Source organism: Miscanthus floridulus, unplaced genomic scaffold (genome assembly GCF_019320115.1).
Source record: "Miscanthus floridulus cultivar M001 unplaced genomic scaffold, ASM1932011v1 fs_663_3_4, whole genome shotgun sequence".
Classification (NCBI taxonomy): Eukaryota; Viridiplantae; Streptophyta; class Magnoliopsida; order Poales; family Poaceae; genus Miscanthus; species Miscanthus floridulus.
In genome coordinates, this window is record NW_027097080.1 from 6,031 (window position 1) to 20,793 (window position 14,763).

At 45.1% G+C, this 14,763-nt stretch overlaps 1 pseudogene; it reads left to right on the top strand.

The window, feature by feature from the left end:
* Positions 1-1,704: 1,704 nt before the first annotated feature.
* LOC136532590 (DNA (cytosine-5)-methyltransferase 1B-like) lies at positions 1,705-13,487 on the top strand (annotated as a pseudogene).
* Positions 13,488-14,763: the final 1,276 nt, after the last annotated feature.

Sequence of the window (14,763 nt, forward strand, 5' to 3'; positions counted from 1 at the left end):
CTGCGAACAGTACCAGCGGGCACTGTAGCTCCATGGTACTGTAGCACGCCCTCTCATCTCCATCCCAACTGGCCACATAACATCTGGTATCAGAGATTATGGCTGGATCCTACGCCGCTGTGCCCTTCTCCACACCGCTCGGCGCACATCCCTGGGCTGCGCCAGCCCTGTTCTCCGCAGCGCCACCGGCCGGATCCTACGCCGCCGTGCCCATCTCCACGCCGCTCGGCACACATCCTTGGGCTGCGATGGCCCTGTTCTCCGCAGCACCGCCGGCCCTGTCCTCCGCAGCTCCGCCCGTGTTCACCACCGCCACTGCCACTGTGGCGCCCTTGCCTGCGCAGCAGCCTGCACCTTCCACAGGCGCCTTCGGTGAGTGGATGGTGACCTTCGACCACCTGCAGCGCCAGATGGACGTCCTCGCGACCCTCGTCCATAACATTGGCGCACAGCCGGCGTCGGTGCCGAGCAGCAGTCCCGCGCTGCTTTCCACCTCTCCTTCATTGATCCCGTCGTTCACCACCCCTAGCCCCGTGTCGCCACAGCAGGACAACGATGGCGTCTTCTACGAGGGCGTGGATGACATCCAGGCATCGGCGGCGCAGCTGCAGGCGGTGGCGTATTGCCTCCTAGCGCGCCGGCAGGGACGACAACACGCCATCTTCAAGCGGCGGTGGCCAGTCGTCCCTCCAGCAGCAGCCTTGCAGCTCACGGAGAGGAAGGCGATTGCGCGGGCAAGTGCCTGTAAGGTGTTTGCGGCGGTGCGGCTGCAGGCTGCGGCGCGTGGCCTCCTAGCGCGCCGGCGGCTGCAGAAGATGCGCTCACCTATGCACGAGGCGACCTTGGCGGCGGTCGACCTCAGCATAGGGGAGCGTAACCTAGCATGGTCGGTTGACCTCGCCTGGTTGGACGGCCACCAGCAACCGCGCCGACCTGCTGTTGTCTTCAGGCGCAAGCATGGTGTTTTTTCCGTGGGCGGCGGACTCCAACTCTGCGGCACCGGCGATATGGGAGCAGCTTTCCTCCTTGTCACCGGCGGGGACGCACTACCTAGCGCCATCGCATTCCGCCGCCGTCCGCCACGAGCACGTCTCCGCTGGTTGCTGTTGCCACTAATTCTAGGTGGCCATACCCGTGCACCCCTCTCGTTCCAATGGTTTCCATGGGATCCAGGTGGCTACACACGTGCTGATCCAGCAAGCGGAGGGTGCCCGCCGTATCTTTAGGAGTCAAAAATAAAGAGTCGTAGTCTTCTTCAGGCCAATAAAATAAGCTGAGATGTAAAAGGCTTATTTTTAGGTGTTAGGTTTGTGTCTAGTGGAGGCATCGTTAGTGTCATCGTTAGATTGCAACTCGAGGACGAGCTGCATGTCCAGGTGGGGTGTAGTGTTAGAGGAGTCAAGGGCCTATTGGGCCCTAGCCCATTAGGGTTAATTAGTCGCTTGCTTAGGGACCAAGTCAGACCTCTCCATATAATGAGAGGAGATGTATCAATCTAATCAAGCAAGAGATTAGAAGAAAATCCCTTCTCTCTCGCCGGCCGTCCTCCCCAGCGCCCTTGCAGCCCTAGCCGCCGCCGCTGTGAACAGTACCCGCGGACACTGTAGCTCCACGGTACTGTAGCACGCCCTCCCATCTCCATCCCAACTGGCCACATAACACATTTGCCTTGGGCGTGAAATCTACCAAATGGGGCCAAATTAATTATATGCTACTTCCATGATTGTATGATTTCTATCTTGGCACTAAACCTATCATTTATGTGGTTAATATTATAATGTTGCTCTCTATTCTTCTGTTTTTATAGATAATGGCTGTTAGGAAGTAATTATTCTTGTGCTTCTACACGATTTAGAGTGCAGAGAAGTTGAGGATGACTCATGTATCTGTTTCTTGTGCAAGTTTTTCTGTTAATGTTGACTGCATACCTCTGCTTTACGTGTTGATAATGACTTGACAACAATCTGTTCTATGACCTGATATAGTTCCACCTGAAGCAGTAGGTGTACTTAGTTCTATTCAGAACATATGTTATAGCAACCTAGTGTAGCTTGGTTTTACAAAAGGAAATATTCTGCTATTTATTGCTGTGACCTTGTAGCTTAAACTTTTTATAGACTTTTATTTGTACAATATGCTGCTTGTTTGCAGCTTGCATTGCATCAGATATCTGTTGCATGCTACTCTAAACACAAATGGACACTTTTTTGATGATATGCTGAAAATAGAACTTCAACTTAGACTATGCCTGGTTGAACCATTTGACTATATTTTTGAGTGAGTAGCATAGAAGTATGCCCCCTTATCTTTTTGCTTTTCATAATTTGTATTGCTTATTTCGTCATTTCACATATTTCTTATTATCTGAGCTGCAGGTGGATTCCCTGCATTTATTTGATAATTCTTGACATGGCTGACTAACATTAAATTTACAGGGGGACATGGTGAAAACTCCGAGATCTCCTTTTACCACAGGTCTTGTTCTTAATTACCTAGTTTATTTGTTTTTGGATTACTTCAAGTTTTGGTAGCTTTAGTTCTCTCAATATTTTGAGGAATACAGTTGTAATGTGTACTATTTTATTCCCAGTTGATTACACCTCTACTTCCATAAAAGTTCAAAAATCTGCCTTTCATTGCAAAATCAAGTATATGTTATACCTTTTGCGCCAAAGTTTGTAAAATCATTACAATCTAGTGGTTTTGCACATGTTGTGTTATTAGCTTGATATAGAAAGTGCTTTGTTGACTTTCTTTATCTTTTGCTTGTGCATAGTCGTGGCAGTGGAAATGGCACAGGTTGGTGATGTGGTCGTCTCATATGAATTTCTCTACGCTGCTTACCTTGTCTTAATCGATTAGATCTAGCAGTTATGGCCATTCTAGGTGCAGCAGGAGGCAATGCCAAGCTTCAAAGTGTGATTGTGATGGTGGCAATGGTGAGGCTGGCCATCATTAGTGATGGAGCAACAAGTACTAGCCACTTTGTAGAAAACTCATGTGGTCACTAGCATGGCCATTTGACTTAATCATTAACTAGATAATACACTGGTGAATGAACCAATGTAACACTTAAGTGGAAGTTTATCATTGCATCTGTAGAATATTGTGATGCAAATACATGTATGTTTCTTGCAACAACCACAAGGTAAACCACTTTTTTAGGGCGTATGGAACTTCTCTAAGAAATCTTTCTCAAAACTAATCTTTTATGCTATGTTGATACGTACGTGAGCCTTGCCTCTGGTGGATCGAAGGTTGTATGAGTGAGCGATGGCTGGGCGAAGCTTGAAGGCTGCGGCACGGCGGCGGGGCGCCGTGGTCGCGTGCGAGCTGAAGAGGAACAGGGGCGGCGGCTAGGGCAATTCCCGGCTCCCAAGGGAAGCCGAGTAAATTGATTACTCTTGCTTAATCATAATTGTGCCTGATTACAAATATTTATACTCTAGGGAAATATTGAGGGAATAATAAAAATATGCTAATGGGCTACTTTAGGCACTAATGGGCCTGCGCCTGGATATTGCAAACCGGTCATAACATCTCTCCCCGCTTCGACAAACAGCTCGTCCTCGAGCTGGACATGGGGGTAGAGGGCCTTGAAATCGTTGAGGGGCTCCCACGTCGCATCCTCCTCGGAAAGACCCTGCCACTTGACCAGCAACTTCCAGTTGCCGCGGCGCAGCTGAGCACGGATAACCGTCTCAGGAGCGGGCAACAGGCGCCCATCCAGGACGGGCGGCACCGCCGCCGGTGTAGCAGGAGGATCGCCACACCATTGCTTGAGCAGCCCGACGTGGAAAACATCATGGAGACGTGCGCCCTCGGGAAGTTGCAGGCGGTAGGCGACCTGCCCAATGCGTTCCAGAACTCGGAACGGGCCGGCGTAGCGCGGTCGGAGTTTGCCCTTGGCCGGCGTCGCGAGCGAGTGGGTGGGGCGGTGAAGTAGTCGGAGTAGCACCCAGTCGCCGACGTTGAAGTCCACGTCCCGGTGGTGCTCGTCGTAGCGGTCCTTGGCGTGCTGCTGCGCCTGAAGGAGGCGCTCCCGGACCTCGACCAGGAAGGCGTCGCGATCCCGGCGCCCTCCGTCTCAGCAGCTCCCTCCTGGTGTGGCAGAATGGGAGGCGGGGGCCGGCCGTAGACCACCTCGAAAGGAGTCGCCTGAAGCGCCGCGTGGAACGAAGTGTTGTAGCAGTACTCCACCCACGAGCGTGGGCGATCGCCAGTCGCGCAACGCAAGTACATGGTGATCACCTTGTTGACGACCTCAGACTGGCCGTCAGTCTGGGGGTGGAAGGCCGTGCTGAGTCGCAGCTCCACACCTGCAAGCTTAAATAAATCCCTCCACAAGTGGCTGGTGAAGACAGGATCACGGTCGCTGACGATGGAGTTGGGGAAGCCGTGAAGCCGGACAATCCCCTCGAAGAAGGCGCGGGCGACCGAAGCGGCGGTGTAGGGGTGGCTGAGGGCGATGAAGTGCGCGTACTTGGAGAAGCGCCCAATAGGCCCTTGACATATGTCTTGTATGGCAAGAAAGAATTGACAACAATATAGCATATACTATGTGGTGTCTATTATGGAAGGGAAAAAACTGTTGCAATGGTATAAAATATGGGTCACAGATTTTTGAGATCCAAGCGTTAGTTTTTATGCCAAATCCTGCCACTGCACCTACAACCTCTAATGTGGAAATAATCGTATTTCAAAACATCAAGTGGATAGAGGAAGTAACAGTCGCTACACCATACATAGTGTTTTATTTATTAATAAATACTCAATATGTGTCCATCCATATTAAAGTATCATACTACTCACCTATAAAAATCATTTAGATTAATCAAATACAATTTTATTTTTACAGGAATTCTATACATTGGTGGAAATTAGACTATTCAACTTCAATTACTGAGTAATTTAACTCTGAAAAGAGATTTAGCTCCAATTTAACAAATTTTTCTCACTAGAATCAAACTTTGATATTACCAAAGCTTTCATTTTTTTATTTGGAGTTCCAAAATTATTTGAATTATGTTCTATTTAGATTCTAGCATTATAGGTCTATCTAATGTTTATAAACTGAATGTAGTATGATGGCAATATAAATGTTTCTTTGTTTTACTCTGAGCATTGCTCACTTTTTTTTGGTCAAGACGCTTCCTATTTATATGATACAATATATTTTTAGCGTGGAAAATTTTATTTTGTGTTATGAAAAATAATTAAGTTATATACCAGTAGAACACTACATTACTTTTTAATACCATCAAAGTTGTTTTTTTACCTAGTTTACAATGTCTGTCTGTTAGAACTGTTTTCTTATTCGTATTTTATATTAGTATAAAATTATAAGCTCCAGAGGCACCAATTGAAGAAAAAGCTTGTCCAACATCGGTTGAGGTGGTTTGGCCATGTCCAAAGGAGATCTCCAGAGGCACCCGTGCATTGTGGAGTCCTAAGCCAAGCTAATAATATGAGGAGAGGTAGAGGAAGACCGAAATTAACATGGGGGGAGGCAATAAAAAGAGATTTGAAAGCTTGTGATATACCTAGAGATCTATGTTTGAATAGGAGTACTTGGAAAGCAGCTATTGAAGTGCCTGAACCGTGACTTGGGGATCTTGGTGGGTTTCAACTCTAGCCTACCCCAACTTGCTTGGGACTGAAAGGCTATGTTGTTGTTGTTGATAAAATTATAAGCTCCCTCGATTGCTATGTCTTTAACCATGCAGCCTAGCAGCACATACACTTTCCTTTTGCACTTGAGTTCAATCCCCTGCTGTGTTTATGGATCTTTGGCATCATTGATGGCATTAAACTTTGAGTCAGGCACTTACTGATCTCCACCTGGAACCATGGCATTTCTTCTTCCCAATGGTTTCTATATTCTTCATCCCATTTTCCTTCCTTTCCGTTCATCATTGCTTTCTCAAATCTTCCCTAAATCCAACCAAATTTCTTAAAACAAAAGCATGTACTTGTGCATTTTTTATCTCCACACACAGACACTTAAAAACAAGCTCTACGAGCATCTTCTTCCCTATCAGACTGGGTGATGCATGGCACAACCTTATTGAACCATGCCTCCTCTGTCCTGTTCTCAAACCATGCTGTGGACCTGTCATTTGTCATATACTCATCAAAATTCATATAAAGAAACCCCATCGGATCAATGCCAATTCCATGCTAGTTAAAAGATAACTATGTGGAGTCGATGCTTCTTCCCACAATGTAGTTTTCATGTTAGAGCACCCAGGCGTGGCGCTCCCCTCCCGGGTTCGAGCCATGGTGGTGCACCCACCTCCCTGGTTGATAACGGTGTAGATGATTCTGTGGCCGCCAATGAAGCAAGTGTACATGAGGTTCTTGCCTGCTTTCCGGGGTTCGGTTGGTCCCTAGCTTAAGACTAAGTCAATGGGACGTCTCTCTCCTTGATCAAGTTAGTTGGAGATAGAGTCATCCCAGTCTCCTACAGTCTGACCCAAATATCTTTCCTGAGTTGTGACAACCAGTGTTACCCAGACATCTGTGTACCATTTATTTTGGCTGAGTCAGAAACCTTGTTGGTTTCCAAGTGGTATTTGCTGTGCCCGCCCCACCCCCCACACCACCACCACCACCAACAAACACAGAAAAAGTCAATTTGGACGCTCAGACCCATCTCGGATGCCAATACCTGCACTAGCACCGGGGGAAATTCCATGCGACGGTGTCGCATAGAACCTCCGTGCGACATCATCTGCTTATTCGACGCAGGTCCCACCTGCAGGCAATTATGCAGTGATCGAGCTGAGCAGATAGCTTCCGTCCCCACGTGCAGGTCACACAATTAGGTGGTGTCGCACGGAGTTTCTATGCGACACCGTCGCATAGAAACTTTTTCCACTAGCACCTGTGTCCCATGTGACACTGGTGACAACTTGCTGCTAAAGTACTTGGCATTTGTGTGCCTGTTTATCCACCCATAACGGTAGTGTTATTTGAGGCAGAATCTTCCTTTATAGGCAAAGTGTATGAATTGATAATGCCATTTTCCTTTACAAATTTCACATGAACTATTGGGGTTGATATTGCAACTATGATAACAGAGGTGTGTTGAGCGTTCAGTAAGATTCAAGCCATGGTTGGGAACCTATTTCTTTTCTCCAAGGGTAGATTGGTAGATTAATTACATATGCTCTATGGTATTCCAGTGGCTTATATTGTTTTTTCTTTCTATTTTTGGGATTAGGCTGAATATTAACTGTCTACCTTTTAGAACATGGTCTCCTGATGTAATGTTGTGGCTCATGTAGTTTTATATTTAGTAAAGGAAGCACTATTTACAGGCTACAGCTCCATTTTTTACCACTAATTATATTTTGGAAGAAATAAAGGCGTTTATAAATGATCTTTTGGCTTAAATATTGTCTTTGTTGCTGCACTTCACAGGCCTATATTTTTCTAGTTACTGATAGCAAGCATTAATAACGGTTTGATCTTTGGTCAATATTTATTCTGTTCCTGAAATCTAGTCAGTCACCCAAACCTTCCCTTTTTTTGTTGAATTTGTGTTTTGTCTGCATCTCTGGCCTGAGTGTTTTCTTTTCTTCGTGTTCACTGTTCAGTACTGTTATTTTAACTTTTATCCCCCATATAGCTGATTGATATGCTGACCAATTATTTTTCAGGAACAAGAAGATGCAGAGCAAAGCCACAGAAGAAGGAAGAGGAATCCACAGAAAACAGCAAACTGGAGAATGGATCTCAGGATGCAACAGAAGAGGTGCATCATGAGGTCGAAAAAGGTGATGGACATGTTACCCGCAAGAGACCAAGGAGAGCAGCAGCCTGTTCTGATTTCAAAGAGAAATCCATACGCTTATCTGAAAAAAAATCTGTTGTCATGGTCAAGAAGAATCGGATGGAGGAAGAAGAAATAGATGCTGTGCAATCTGACAAAACTTGGACCAGAAGATCCACCACCTTGCCGGAAGTTGATTGATTTCATCTTGCATGATGCAGAAGGGAACCCACAACCCTTTGAAATGTCAGAAATTGATGACTTCTTCATAACAGCTCTTATCATGCCCATGGATGATGATCTAGAAAAAGAGCGTGAAAGAGGAGTACGCTGTGAAGGATTTGGGCGAATTGAGGACTGGAATATTTCTGGTTATGATGAAGGTACTCCTGTAGTCTGGGTGTCAACTGATGTTGCTGATTATGAATGTGTGAAACCAGCAACCAATTACAAATCTTATTTTGACCACTTCTATGAGAAGGCTCAGGTGCTGTGTTGAAGTTTTCAAAAAGCTTGCAAAATCAGTTGGTGGGAATCCTAACCAGGGTCTGGATGAATTGCTTGCTAGTGTTGTTCGGTCAATTAATGCCATGAAAGGATATAGTGGAACTATGAGCAAAGATTTGGTGATCTCCATTGGAGAATTTGTATACAATCAACTTGTTGGTTTGGATGAGACATCAAGCAATGATGATGAGAAGTTTGCTACCCTGCCAGTTCTTCTTTCTCTAAGAGACCAGTGCAGATCTAGGGTGGAACTGACCAAGCTGCCCTCTAACATCTCAAACACGAGTCTGAAAATTAAGGACAAAGAGTGTGAAGAGACAGCAGAAGATGAGATGATGATGCAAAATTAGCTAGATTACTTCAACAAGAAGAAGAATGGAAAATGATGAAGAAACAGAGGGGTAGGCGTGGAACACCATCCCAGAAAAATGTCTACATAAAAATAAGTGAAGCTGAGATTGCCAATGACTATCCCCTTCCTGCATACTATAAGCCATTTAGCCAAGAAATGGATGAATACATATTTGATAGCGATGACAGCATGTTTTCTGATGATGTGCCAGTGAGGATACTCAATAACTGGACTCTGTACAATGCAGATTCCAGGCTTATGTCTTTGGAATTGATCCCTATGAAATCAGGAGCAGAAAATGATGTGGTTGTCTTTGGATCTGGATTCATGAGAGATGATGATGGCAGTTGCTGTTCTACAGCTGAGTCTGCGAAATCGTCGTCTTCCTCCAGCAAAGCTGACCAACAGGATGCAGGAGTCCCTATTTATTTGAGCCCAATCAAAGAATGGCTTATAGAGTTTGGTGGATCAATGATTTGTATAACCATTCGGACTGATGTGGCCTGGTAAGTACCCTCAGCTACTTTCTTTCAGCACACTGCTTCATTATGCAGTCATTAACTCTGTTAGCAGTTGTAGCACTGAATCCTCTTATACCATTTGAACATCACTTTTAGTTCTTTTCACTTTACTCCATTACAACTTACATTTAGAGTGTGATTGCAGGTACAAGCTACGCCAACCAACAAAACAATATGCTCCATGGTGTGAGCCTGTACTGAAAACAGCAAGGCTTGCTGTTAGCATCATCACCCTGTTAAAAGAGCAGAGTCGTGCCTCAAAGCTTTCTTTTGCTGATGTCATAAAAAAAGTAGCTGAATTTGACAAAGGGAACCCTGCATTTATATCTTCTAACATCGCACTTGTTGAGAGGTATATTGTGGTGCATGGACAGATAATACTGCAGCAGTTTGCAGATTTTCCAGATGAGACTATCCGTCGGAGTGCATTTGTCAGTGGTCTTTTATTGAAGATGGAACAGAGGAGGCATACAAAGCTAGTTATGAAGAAAAAAACTCAAGTAATGAGGGGAGAGAATCTGAATCCAAGTGCAGCAATGGGTCTGGCATCAAGGAGAAAAGTGATGCGTGCAACAACAACCAGGTTGATCAACAGAATCTGGAGTGAATTACTATGCACATCATTTCCCTGAAGATTCCAAGGAGGAGATGGAAATGAAACAAAAGAAATTGATGATGAACAAGAAGAAAATGAAGACGAGGATGCTGAAGATGAAGGGCAGATTGAAGAGGAGAAGATCTCAAAGACTCCACCATCAACACGGTCCCGGAAGTTGCTATCACAAACTTGTAAGGAAATAAGATGGGAAGGTGAAACATCTGGGAAAACATCGTCTGGAGAAACTCTATACAAATGTGCTTATGTTAGAGAACTCAGAATACCTGTTGGTGGAACAGTGGCGCTAGAAGATGATTCAGGAGACACAGTCATGTGTTTTGTTGAGTACATGTTTCAGAAAAGTGGTGGTGCAAAAATGGTTCATGGGAGGATTCTGCAAAAAGGTTCACATACAATTCTTGACAATGCTGCAAATGAGAGGGAGGTTTTCTTAACTAATGATTGTTTAGAATTCAAATTAGATGACATCAAGGAACTGGTAGCTGTTGATATCCAATCGAGACCTTGGGGTCACAAGTATAGAAAAGAGAATGCTGAAGCTGATAAAGTTGAGCAGGCCAAAGCAGAAGAGAGAAAGAAAAAGGGCCTGCCCATGGTATATTTCTGCAAAAGCTTATACTGGCCTGAGAAGGGTGCCTTCTTTGCCCTCCCCCGTGATAAAATGGGTCTTGGTAGTGGTGTATGTAGCTCTTGTGATCAGATAGAGCCAGATTCTGATGAATTGAAAGTACTCTCGAAGACCAGCTTTGTCTACAGAAAGGTTACATATAATGTCAATGACTTTTTATACATAAGGCCTGATTTTTTCTCTGAAGATGAGGATCGTGCAACCTTCAAGGCTGGACGCAATGTGGGCCTAAAGCCCTATGCAGTTTGTCAAATATTGGCCATCCCTGAAGGAGCTGGATCTAAAAACTCAATCCAGCATCAGCAAATATCAGTGCTAGAAGATTTTACAGACCAGATGACATTTCTTCAGCCAAAGCCTATGCATCTGACATCAGAGAGGTCTTCTTTTTCTATCTTATATGTTTGATTTATCTTATCCATAATGTCATTGTTACTTTATTTTCTCAAACATGTGTGAGCAAATCCTAGAGTCCTGAGAATGGTCATTCTTGTATTTTTTCTTGTTAACTTTTGTTTCTTCGATTCAGGTCTACTATAGTGAAGATGTAACTGATGTGCCTGTGGATATGATAGAGGGAAAATGTGAGGTTAGAAAGAAGAATGATCTTGCAAGTTCAGACCTTCCAGTGATGTTTGAGCATGTATTTTTCTGTGAACTTATATATGACCGTGCCAGTGGAGCTCTCAAGCAGGTTAGCTGTACTGTACTGAAGTTGCTGTTCTGATTCATTAGTGATAGTTTTGATAGTTCCCTGAATGTGTGTTCTGTGTCTGGAGCAGTTGCCTCCAAATGTTAGGTTTATGTCTATGGTGCAAAAGGTAACAACTGCTTCGAAAAAGAACAAAGGAAAGCAGATCTGTGAGACTGATCAAATAGATTCAGGTAAATGGTTGGATGTGCCAAAAGAGAACCGTCTAGCTACTCTTGACATTTTTGCTGGCTGTGGAGGTTTATCAGAAGGGCTGCAGCAAGCTGGTATGTAGTTGTTAACACTAATGCTGTTTACCATGAACATGATGACCATCAGAAAATATTTTCCTCATTGTTCAATGCTGTAGGTGTATCTTTTACAAAATGGGCAATTGAATATGAAGAGCCTGCTGGTGAAGCATTTAGCAAAAATCATCCAGAGGCTGTGGTCTTTGTAGATAACTGCAATGTGATTCTAAAGTAAGTGCAAATTGTTTGATGCCATTATTATGCTTTTGTTGCAGAACAGAACCAATATTTTTGGTAATGCAGGGCAATTATGGATAAATGTGGGGATGCTGATGATTGCATTTCAACTTCTGAAGCTGCTGAACAAGCAGCAAAACTTCCTGAAGTGAACATTAATAACCTTCCAGTCCCTGGTGAAGTAGAATTCATAAATGGTGGTCCTCCGTGTCAGGTTTGTTATTATCTACAGTTCTACATATAGGACCAGAAAATCATCAGTCACCTGTTCAGTTTCTTAAATCAAATGCTTGAATTGTTTATTCTTTTCTTATCAGGGATTCTCTGGGATGAATAGATTCAACCAAAGCCCATGGAGTAAAGTTCAGTGTGAGATGATTCTAGCATTCCTCTCATTCGCAGAGTATTTCCGTCCCAGATTCTTTCTTTTAGAAAATGTTAGGAACTTTGTTTCCTTCAACAAAGGGCAGACCTTCCGTTTAGCAGTTGCATCTCTTCTGGAGATGGGATACCAGGTATTTCTTCTGTTCATTCATTATCTGCTAAGACCTGTAGCTTACACTTTTTTTTTGTAGTGGTTTAAATCTGTATACTCAGAAATTGTTTGCCATTTGGTTAGGTCCGGTTTGGAATTCTAGAAGCAGGGGCTTTTGGTGTTGCTCAGTCCAGGAAAAGGGCATTTATTTGGGCTGCTGCACCTGGAGAGATGCTTCCTGATTGGCCAGAGCCGATGCATGTGTTTGCTAGCCCTGAGCTGAAGATAACACTGCCTGATGGCCAATACTATGCAGCTGCCAGAAGCACTGCTGGTGGAGCGCCTTTCCGAGCTATTACTGTTAGAGATACAATTGGGGATCTGCCTAAAGTGGAAAATGGTGCCAGCAAACTCACACTTGAGGTAACTGCTGCTCTGAACCATCTATTTTCATTTTTCTCTATGAGCATGCTAATGAGCTACTGGTTATCTTGTGCAGTATGGAGGTGAGCCTGTGTCTTGGTTCCAGAAGAAGATAAGAGGGAATATGATGGTACTGAATGATCACATATCCAAGGAGATGAATGAGCTGAACCTCATAAGGTGCCAACACATTCCGAAACGACCAGGTTGTGACTGGCATGACCTACCAGACGAGAAGGTAATGTTCCTGAAATCAGTTGTTATTTTCATTCTGTCCATGGAGCACTGACCCATGCTATGCTTACAGGTGAAGCTGTCAAATGGGCAGATGGCTGACCTGATACCTTGGTGCCTGCCCAACACAGCCAAGAGGCACAATCAGTGGAAAGGGCTGTACGGGAGGCTGGACTGGGAAGGCAACTTCCCCACATCTGTCACAGACCCCCAGCCAATGGGCAAGGTCGGCATGTGCTTCCACCCTGACCAGGACAGGATCATCACGGTCCGGGAATGCGCTCGGTCTCAGGTAAGCTGCTCTACATCCATTTCCTTCCACAAAGAAATGATAACGGCACTCAGGATTACCTGTCTAATATGATCCAATCTTTGCCGTGCAGGCTTTCCTGAACAGCTACGAGTTTGCGGGGCAACATCCAGAACAAGCAACCGGCAGATTGGCAATGCTGTGCCCCCGCCTCTTGCCTATGCGCTCGGGAGGAAACTGAGGGAACAAACGTCAGGAAGCTGGCGTGGGTGTGCCTGCACCATGAGAGAAGCTTCTCTTCCATGGCTCATGAAGCCAAACGCTGAGGTCGCCTTTAGAAACAGCGTAGGGCAGAGTAGCCTGTCATGTCATGTCTGAACTGCAGTAACTATGCTTGTTAATCATGGTTTATCAGTCTTATGGACCCCCTGAGTGTATATGCTAGAGAAGTGTTGAGTGCTGATTGGTACCCTGTTTCAGGGTAGTGGTTATATTAAAAACTTTTTGAGAAAATCTAGTGTATTGTGGATGCCTGCCTGCGCTCATGCACTATATACAAGCACCATGGTTGTCATCTGTGCTATAATGGTGTGGACTTTCAAGTGCAAGCTATTGCATTTGTTTGCATCCGGTAGTGATTTTTCGTGAATGGAACCTTACTGGAAACGACCGGACGCTGAGGTCCTATGTCCGGTCACTTTCAAGCAATGCGTCCGCATCCGGTAGTGATTTTTCGTGAATGGAACCTTACTGGAAACGACCGGACGCTGAGGTCCTATGTCCGGTCACTTTCAAGCAACGCGTCCGGTCACAACTTAAATGTACTGATGACCGTTAAGATCGGGTGATCAACGATTGAAGCAGGGGCCACATGGCATGCATCGCGCGACCGGACGCTGGGTCGAGCGTCCGGTGATCTGACCTGCGCGTCCGGTCTCCCCATTTTTCAGTGGACTGAGGAGCCAACAGCTCTATTTCGTGGGGGCTTCTATTTAAGACCCATGGCTGGCTCAAGCTCACACTCTTGGCCATTTGCATTGACATAGCAACCTTGTGAGCTTAGTCAAAACTCTCCCACTCATCTCCATCATTGATCCATCATCATTGTGAGATTGGGAGAGAATCCAAGTGCATTACTTGAGTGATTGCATCTAGAGGCACTTGGTATTCGTGTTTCACTATAGGGTTCACTTGTTTCTCTTGGTGGTTGCCGCCACCTAGACGACTTGGAGCAGCGAGGATCATTGAGCGAAGGTTGGTGATTGTCTCCGGCTCCGATCGTGGTGATTGTGAGGGGTCTTATGCCTTCCCCGGCGGAGCGCCGAAAGGTAACTCTAGTGGATTGCTCGTGTCATTGAGTTACCTCACTTGTGGATAGGTTCTTGCGGTGTCCAATTGTGTGGACGAGGTTCATGCAACACCTCTTAGCCGCCGAACCACCAAGTGTTGGTCGACACAACGGGGACTAGCGTGCCGGCAAGCACGTGAACCTCAGGAGAAAAATTGGTTGTCTCTTGCCCTTTGGTATTCTCCCGGTGATTGATTTAGTATTCATCTTGTGATTGGTTCACTCCTCTACACAGCGGTATAATCACCCTACTCACTCATTTATATTCTTGCAAACCAGGTGTAGCAAGCTCTTTAGTGTAACTAGAATTGAGAGCTTGCTTTGTAGTTTAAGTTCATCTAGTGGAGCTCTTTAGTGTAGCAAGTGTGAGAGCTCTTAGTGAGTAGTGACATAGCAAATTGTGTGTTTAGTGATCATAGCAACTAGAATTGTTGGATAGGTGGCTTGCAA